The sequence below is a fragment of the Talpa occidentalis genome, unplaced genomic scaffold (assembly GCF_014898055.3).
Source record: "Talpa occidentalis isolate TD23 unplaced genomic scaffold, MPIMG_talOcc4v2.1 talOcc4.5, whole genome shotgun sequence".
NCBI lineage: Eukaryota > Metazoa > Chordata > Mammalia > Eulipotyphla > Talpidae > Talpa > Talpa occidentalis.
The window spans coordinates 57,051,962-57,060,124 of NW_023604861.1; the positions used below are offsets into that span (position 1 = coordinate 57,051,962).

General features: G+C 41.1%; 1 pseudogene across 1 annotated transcript; it reads right to left on the reverse strand.

Annotated features, from left to right (window-relative positions):
• Positions 1-3,769: 3,769 nt before the first annotated feature.
• On the reverse strand, positions 3,770-4,475 carry LOC119259764 (60S ribosomal protein L14-like; annotated as a pseudogene). Its single transcript, XR_005128549.2, has one exon. The product of XR_005128549.2 is annotated as a 60S ribosomal protein L14-like (transcript).
• Between the last annotated feature and the right edge of the window lie 3,688 nt (positions 4,476-8,163).

An 8,163-nucleotide genomic window follows, 5' to 3' on the forward strand; every position in this document is an offset into this window, starting at 1 on the left:
CAGGTTTCTCGTTGGCAGAGGAACAAGTAGATATCTGCCGAAGCGCTATTCAGAAGCCAGCTTTCCCTGAATTCTCCCTGGCTTGATTTCACACAGCACTTTTCACTCAAAGGATTCTTTCCTTATCAGATCAGAGTCTTTTGGTTTCCTCTCAGTAAAGGCATCCAGTGAAAATACCTATCTTTCAGATTCCTTTGGAAGAGGAAGTCTCTTTCACATTGCATTGCCATGCTCCCTGCTCTCGGTCCTCTTTTCCATGTACTTTCTTTTTCTTTTTCTTTTTTTCTTTTATATATATATATATTTTTTAAAGATTTATTTATTTATTTATTTATACAAGCACTGGGTACAGTCAGAAGCGCGGGAGAGTGAGAGAATTCACCAGAGCCAGAGCGGGAAGCAGAACAGGCAGACTGACGAAGTACACTGCTCAGGGGAGCAGCGGGTGGCAGGAGAGGTCTGTCACGCCATGTGGGACCCTCACTGGCGGCCGGGAATCAAACCAGCGCTGCAGAGGCTGTGTGCAGCTTCGCAGCCCAGTGCTCAACCGCTGCGCCACCAAGGGAGGCCCTCTTTTTATATATTTTTTACATCATTTTCCATTTTTGTACAATGTATGCATTTTCATCTTGGTTATCATCCCTGTAAAATTCCCCCCCCCTTGTTTTGATTCTACTCCCTTCTCCCCCCCACTGTAGTGTGTCTCTGGTTTATAGTTGCTTGTTGATTTTGATTTTTACTTTATTATAATTAGTTTTTTTCCTGATCCCTTATTTAGGTTTTCTAAATTCTTGCTATGAGTGAGACCGTCAGTTATTTTTCTTTCTCTTTCTGGCAGCTGGGACTCCATGTACTTTCTTCAAGCATTTTCTCATTGCCCAGAGAAGATCATTGCAATTCCCAAAAAATTCAGAATGTTGTGCCATGCATGGCCACTCTGGCTGTAGCTGTATTCATCAATGAAGACTGGGCACCCCATGCTGGAGGTCTGGTCCCAAGAGCCCAGCCAGTTCCAAATGATGAATGTTTGATGCCTTTCCACAGCTGACCCCCCTTTTCTCTGCTGTCTTATTTTTTCATAAACACTGGAAGAAAAAAATCTGACACATCATGGAGAGGGATACAGAGAATGGGAATAATAGTGACTCCTAAGTTTATCCCTAGAAGTGGTATGGGAGCTCAGGGTCCTAAGTGCTGTATATTTTGAGCTATATGTATAATTGAGCATATGATTATGAGCTAAATATTAAGCTCATACATCTGAACTTACAAAATAAATTCATAGCAATCGACATGGCTTGATGAGCTTTGGCAGCTGTTGACTGTGAAAGTGAAGCAGGGTGGGGGCATCCGTGCCCACAGTGGAGGTGGCATCCAGAGAAGAGGCAGCCAGAGAGAGATGATCCTTGTAGCTGTAATGCTGGGAGAAATAGCACAGCACAGGGCACCTGGGGCGCAGCCACCCAGGATCCCCAAGGAGAAAAAACAAGCTCCAGTAACACCAGGAGCAAATCTACTAATTCACAAAATGTCTCACGGATTAGATTTCCAGGCATTAATAATAGATTATTCTTGAAACTCACCATGATCCCATAAAGTAGGGGACGTTTGGTTTTTCTTTTGTCAAAGTTAAAAATAATAGTACAGGAGAAATTACAACAAAAGCAATGGTCCCCGGGCTTAACTTCCCCAGTTTCCATCCCACAAATGCAACCATGTTAACCTTCCTGACTTTTAATTTTCCTGGTGATGCTCTCTAACTGGATAAATATGATAAGTTGCTGTTTTATGACATGATTTATTGACTCTTTCATGGCAGATAAAGAATCAGTTTATTTAATATCACCCTGGTGCAAACAATAGTTACATCACTGTTTTTATTTTTATTTCTCCTGTTGATTTTCCAGCTTTAATTTCCTTAAACTTTTGTTTTTATTTCTCTCAAATAAACAGATAGTATCTCTTGGCTTTCCATTTTTTGAGAGGAGGATATTTGCGTTCTTACTTCTTCCAGACATTCCACCTCTTCTTCTGCCTTGCCACTATACAAAGCTGTACTTTGTGAGAATGCTCACATTTCATTCTGTAACCATAAAGTCTTCTAGATTTTGTCCTTAGGTTAGGGACTAAGAGAATAACCCAAGAACAGCATTAACTCTATTAGATTTATGAGAACTTTCTTTCATAACAGAGTCAAGAAATGTGTCCTGTGTAATCTGTATCAGAACCCTGTGATGCTCAATTGCTCAAAGTCATAATTAGACCTTTTGTTTTCTTTTCTTGTTGGAAAAGGAAATTTGTGCCATTATGCCTTTTCCACGCATTGTTCAAAATCCTTTTTTTGAAGCCCACTAACATCTTATTCTAACTCGATTCTTATCGGTATTGGGACTTTCTTACAGTTTTTTAAATTTCTACTTGCTTCTCCTCTTTTCATACATTTTTGCCTATAGCATATCTTCAGTTCCTCCAACTCTATGTTCTATGAAATTTCTGTCTTTCCTGAAGCACGTACTTGCTCAAATATGAAGGGACAGCTAAGTTACCCACACAGCTGACTGTCTTGTTCACATCTGCTGCTTCCTGAATCCCGGATCCTTCTTGTTATAACTTGTTTTCTTCATGGAGTACATGCTCAAATAACTCCTCAAGGAAAGGAGTACAGCAAGTAACTTTATGAGACTTTGCATGTTCAATAGCATCTATATTTTGTTCTCACAAAGAATTTGACAGGTATAGATTTTTTGGGCTGAAAATCATTTTTCTCTCAATTTTGAAGGTATTGTATCACTGTCTAGTTAGATAATTAAAAATCAAATGCCAGTATGAGGCTTGTTCTTGTAGGAGTTGGTGTGCCCTTGTTATTGGGCAGGATGAGGAGCACCCCAGAGCTCCCCAACCCACCTGCTCTGCTATTCACCACATAAAGACAAAACATACTCTGAGGGCATGAGACCTTCAATAGAAAAGAACTTTAATACAATTAGTGTGCAATAGAGAAGAGAGAAAGACTATAGTTAAAATAGTTACCCCATGAGACACCATAGTTACCCATCCCATTATGGATAAATGCCCAACCAAACAGGGTTGGCCCAAAGCAGGGCCACTGAGGCCCAAAAGTTTGCCACAAAGTCTAAGGCACCTTAAGGTAGGGGCACAAAGGAAAGGGGAAGAAAGGGTCAGAGAAATCTGGAGGGAAAAGAGCAAAATCAAAATACAAGTCAAGATACAAGCTGCCATTATCAGACTCCCCACAGGTCTCTCACCCACATCTCCGTCTCTTTCAAGTGTCTCTTTGCATATCCCCGAGTCCCTGGTACAAGTCCATGACCGAGAAGTAAGTGCATTTCTTCACATGTCTCTCTACTCCATGTGCCTCCTCCAGGCCTTCTAGTGTCCTTTCCAAGGCCTTCTCCCAGTCTTTTCTAGCTTCTCCTTGCTGCTCAGCTCCACCCTTCCTTGGCAGGGGCAGGCAACCTGGAAATCCCCCTTTCTATGGACTTCACACGGTTACACGCTCACCCTAGGAATGCTCTTAGGATCTTCTGTGTGTAAATTGCTGGACAACTTCCAAGTGATGTCTGCCTTCTCCATTCCCTCTAACCAAACTCAAGAGACCCCTTTTTCATTGCATGCTCACTTTTTTAGCTATGGAAACTTTCATTGCATTATTTCTTTGGTAACATCCTCCCCTCAGTTTCTCTGTTCTTTCTAGAATTCATTTTATTTTTATTTTCTTGAAATAGAAACTTCTTTTTTTTTGCCAACGTTTAAAAAGAACCTTTATTACTTTTATAATAGCCTTTTATGCTCTTATGCTTTCTTGCCAGATACCTTTGGAGCAGGTGGTTTCTGGGCTGGAGCTTTCTGACCCTTCTGAGCTTTAGGAGGCGCAGTCTTCTGGTCCGCAGCTTTCGGGGCAGGAGATTTCTGGGCTGGAGCCTTCTTGCCTACAGCAGTCACCTTTTTTGCTGGAATCTTTGCAGCAGCTGCTGCAGTTGCACCCTTTGCAGCTAGTGCTTTTCTGGGAGAAGCTTTCAGAAGAGCAGCCTTTTGTAGCTTCTTAACTTCAAGCTTGTTTTGATTATTCTGTTTCTCATCTTCTTTCCCTTCATGACTTTGTAACGATCAAAATCTGTCATTTTGGCTTTCCTTTCTCTGGCTTCAATCTTCTTGGCCCATCTTGTGGCTGCCCATTTTTTTTTATTAATATCTGCCTTCTCCCAGGCCTGCCGGACATACTTCTGGCGCGCACTGTGTGGGAACTTGAGGATGAAGTCAGTGAGCTGCATGCATTTGAAAGGCATAGCCTGTCGCCTCACCTGCGTGCAGGGTCCATCAACCAAAGCCCTATTCTGATCAATAACGTCTACAATCGCGACCAATTTCCTGGCATGAGGGCCAAAAGAGACGTAGGCCACACGGCCAACCTCCACGAAGCGCCTGAACACCATCTTGGCGGCGCTCGGACAGAAGAGAGAAGGAGAAATAGAAACTTCTTAGCATAGTTTTATATTTTTTATTTTTATTTCTTTCTCCTTGAGTTTTAAAAAATTTATTATTTTTTAAATTTATGTCTTTTACATCATTGTGTATTCCCTGTAAAATTCCCACCACCAATTCACCGGTGAACCATCACCATATTCCCTTGTGCTCTTCTCTCCTGTTTTGATTCCTCTCCCTTTTTTGATTGCTGAATAGTATTCCACTGTGTGTATACACCACATCTTCTTGATTCAGTCATCTAATTTTGGGCATTTAGGTAGTTTTCTTATCTTACCTATTATAAATAGTGCTGCAATAAACATAGGTAGAATTCATTTTAGTCTCTTATTGGATGTCTTCTCTATTGATGAGTGTGTGTTTATACTCTCATTTTTTTACATATTTTTGCTCTAGGTCTTGTGAGAGTGCCTCTAATTTATCTTAGAATCTTCATACAAAGGAAAATTCCAATAAAAAAAAAAAGAATCTTCTGCTGAATTTCATTTCCAGGGGTTTCTTCTCATTTTAAAATTTTTCCTTTTTATAGCACCATTCTCTCATTTAATAGATACGCTATTTCACATCTTGTTAATGATAATTTACCTTTCTCAGAGTTTTTTTCTCACTCTTCCTATATTCCTTGAATTCTTTCAGTTTCCTCTGGGGTTATTTTTCCTCTGTTTATCTTTACCATACTGTAGCTTGTTCTTTGTTTTTTTTATTTATATAAGAGCTGGGGTACAGGCCAGATGTGCGGGAGTGTGAGAGGATTCACCAGAGACAGAGCAGGGAACAGAACAGGCAGACTGATGAAACATTGCTGTGGGGAGCAGCGGGCAACACAGGAGAGGTCTGCTTTGCCACGTGGGTTGCTCCAAGGCCGGCAGGGATTGAAGCGGCCCTGCAGAGGCTGCAGACAGCTTCACAGCGCTGCGCTCAACCACCTGCGCCACCAGGGAGACCCGCCATACTGTAGCTTTTTCTCAGGTACTGGATGATTCTCATTTGTCAGGCTTTGTCAGGCAAGAATCTGGGACTGGCTGATTGTGGCTCAAATCAGCTGAGCAGTAGCTGGCTGATTGAGTAGCTCAAATCAGGCTGAGCAGTCAGGTTGTGATTGTTGTGCCCACATCTCATAAACGCCAGAAGGCAGAGATGGGTTTGTGCTGTTGTACTGCTCCAGCAGCCCAAGCTTCTCAGAAAGATTCTTTCAAGGCCTCTCTGGTGGCCTAGGGGTTAAGTCTCAGCACTACCACCATGATTGCCCACCAGCATGGCCCGAGTTTGACCCCCAGCCAGGGAGCTGACCCACATGGCCAGCAGACCTCTCCTGTCTTGCCCACTGCTCCCCTCAGCAGTGTATTTCAGTAGATCCACCTGTTCTGCTCCCCACTCTGTCTCTGGTGAATCCTCTCACCCCCCACCTCTGACCTACACCCCAGTTCTTCTACGCAAAAATAAATATTAAAAAAAGAGAGAGAGAAATCCTTCAGAGTCTTTAGAAAAGAAGTTCCTCTGGTCACTCACTGGTTGGTTTATTATGTGTGATTGAACACCTAGTTGCTGGGGGTTCTTGGCACCAGAGTTGAGGAGTGGTGTGGAGGGTGACAATCTCAGGTCTTCACTGTCTTCTCTTCACTCCAATAATTTCTCTGAGTCCACAACTTCTTCGAGCTTCTAGCAGAGGGAGACTCCCTTGTTTTCTGCAAGACCCTCCAAGTATATCCTTCTTCTCTGAGTTCCACTATGTATTTTGTCTTCCAGAAATTGAAATCACTTATCCTTCTGCTTCCGAAACTGTTTTTTGGTATTGTACATTTCATATTCCTTTACTATAATTTTAATTGAGGAAGAAAAAAATAAATACATGTTCTCAGATCCACACAGTAGCAGAATCAGTAGCAAATAGGTATCATTAGCCCCATTCTAGATTTAGAAAACTGGTTCTTCTGATTAAAATCACACAGAGAGAAGGGAAGAACTAAGGTTAATCTTGCACTTTTGACGGTGCCAAACTACTTCTTTTTGTCCTAACATGACTCAGTTTATATAAGCTGGAGAAAAAAAAATACATTGAGTTGTGAATACGCTGTCATTTGTGTATAAAAATGAGCCCAAAACTGCTGAAACAAAAATGTGTGCAATATCATATATATATATATAGATAGATAGATAGATAACAAGATTGTCAAAATCATGAAGTAGTTTCATATCACATGGGTCAAGTTGTAGTGGAGAACTTGAGGTGAGAACAGTGGAAGGGTTGGGTTATCATTTAAATAGTGGTGGCAAAGGCTTGGCACACTGAGTGTTCTTGGTTCCATCAGATCCATTTTAGAAGTAGTAATTGGAGAGCAATTGCCCCAAAGATATGGTGCAGACTCTGGAGTGATGGGGTGAATGGAAAAGACTTGCTAGAAGACAAGGCACCTCGTCCACTTGGAAGCCGCTCTCTCATCTACATTCAATGCTTATTAAGTGACTATTATATACAGACACTGCAATAGGCTTCCCACATACCTTCCCCTTCAACCAAAATAATATCCTCAAAAGATGAGGATCTCTATTTTCAGAGACTTCTGGAAATTAAAATCCCATTTATAATAGTTTAAGATTTAAAGTGTTACATAGAACAGTTCAAGTTTAAACACAAATACAGCTTGAGGACTTTTGAATAGCTGGTTCTTTAATAAATCTTTATTGAGCTTTTAATTAACTGGCTGCTGAGGCTAGGCCTTAGGGACACAATGGTGAAAACAGGGAATTAATTCTTAAGAAGTTTTCTATTTATCCACCAAAGACAATGTTGAAGCATCTACTTTTCTCGTTCTCAGAAGCAGTAGCCATGTTAGCTTAACTGTGAAATGTAGAAATTGACGTTTGATTAAGGCACAGAAAATTGGGCTAGGTAGATGATGAACATGCTATATGCTGTTATTAGTTCACTGTGATACTAATATAGATGAATGATATACTGGAGAATATAATTTAACATAAAGTCTTTCTGTTCATAGTGTTCTCTAGTTTTCACCTTTCCTGTGTCTGTTTTTGTCTCAGTCTAACTCTGTAGGGAAATTCACTGTGAAATCTGGAACAAGTGAGCATGTACCCTCTGTCCTCAAAGGTTGGCACACAAGTCTGTGGACTTGGAAAGAGAACAAAGCTTTTTAGTATGAGAAACAAAGAAAATGGAGATTAAAAAGTCTGGTTTCCTCTTCTTTGCATCAGCACATACCAGCTGTCAGATACCAATGAATAATCTATTCCTCCTGTTCCTGAAAGGTAGATAATAATTATTAAGCCATTTCCAAAAGGAAGTATATTATTCCACAAATGAAGTGGTAATGCAACAAATATGAGAAACTATCAGCATTTGCATTGGTGATTTTTGTCCCATCTAATGCCACTCCCTCCAACAGGTCCATACCCTGATAAATTCTAAAAGGAAGGAAGAAGACAGTCTAAAAGAGAGAGTGGGTGTGGCAGCTGTGAGAAGGAAAGCCTAATTACTCAAGTGTATGCAGATATGGCGTTTGGGTCAAGGGCTGAAAGGAAGTCCCCCAGATTGCAGAGTGGCCACGTGGGACCTGATGACAGGCTTCCAGAAGGAGCCCGGCCTTAAGTTCTTTTGTTTAGCCTTGACTTCCAGACAGAGTAAGTTGCAAAACCAGTGCTAAT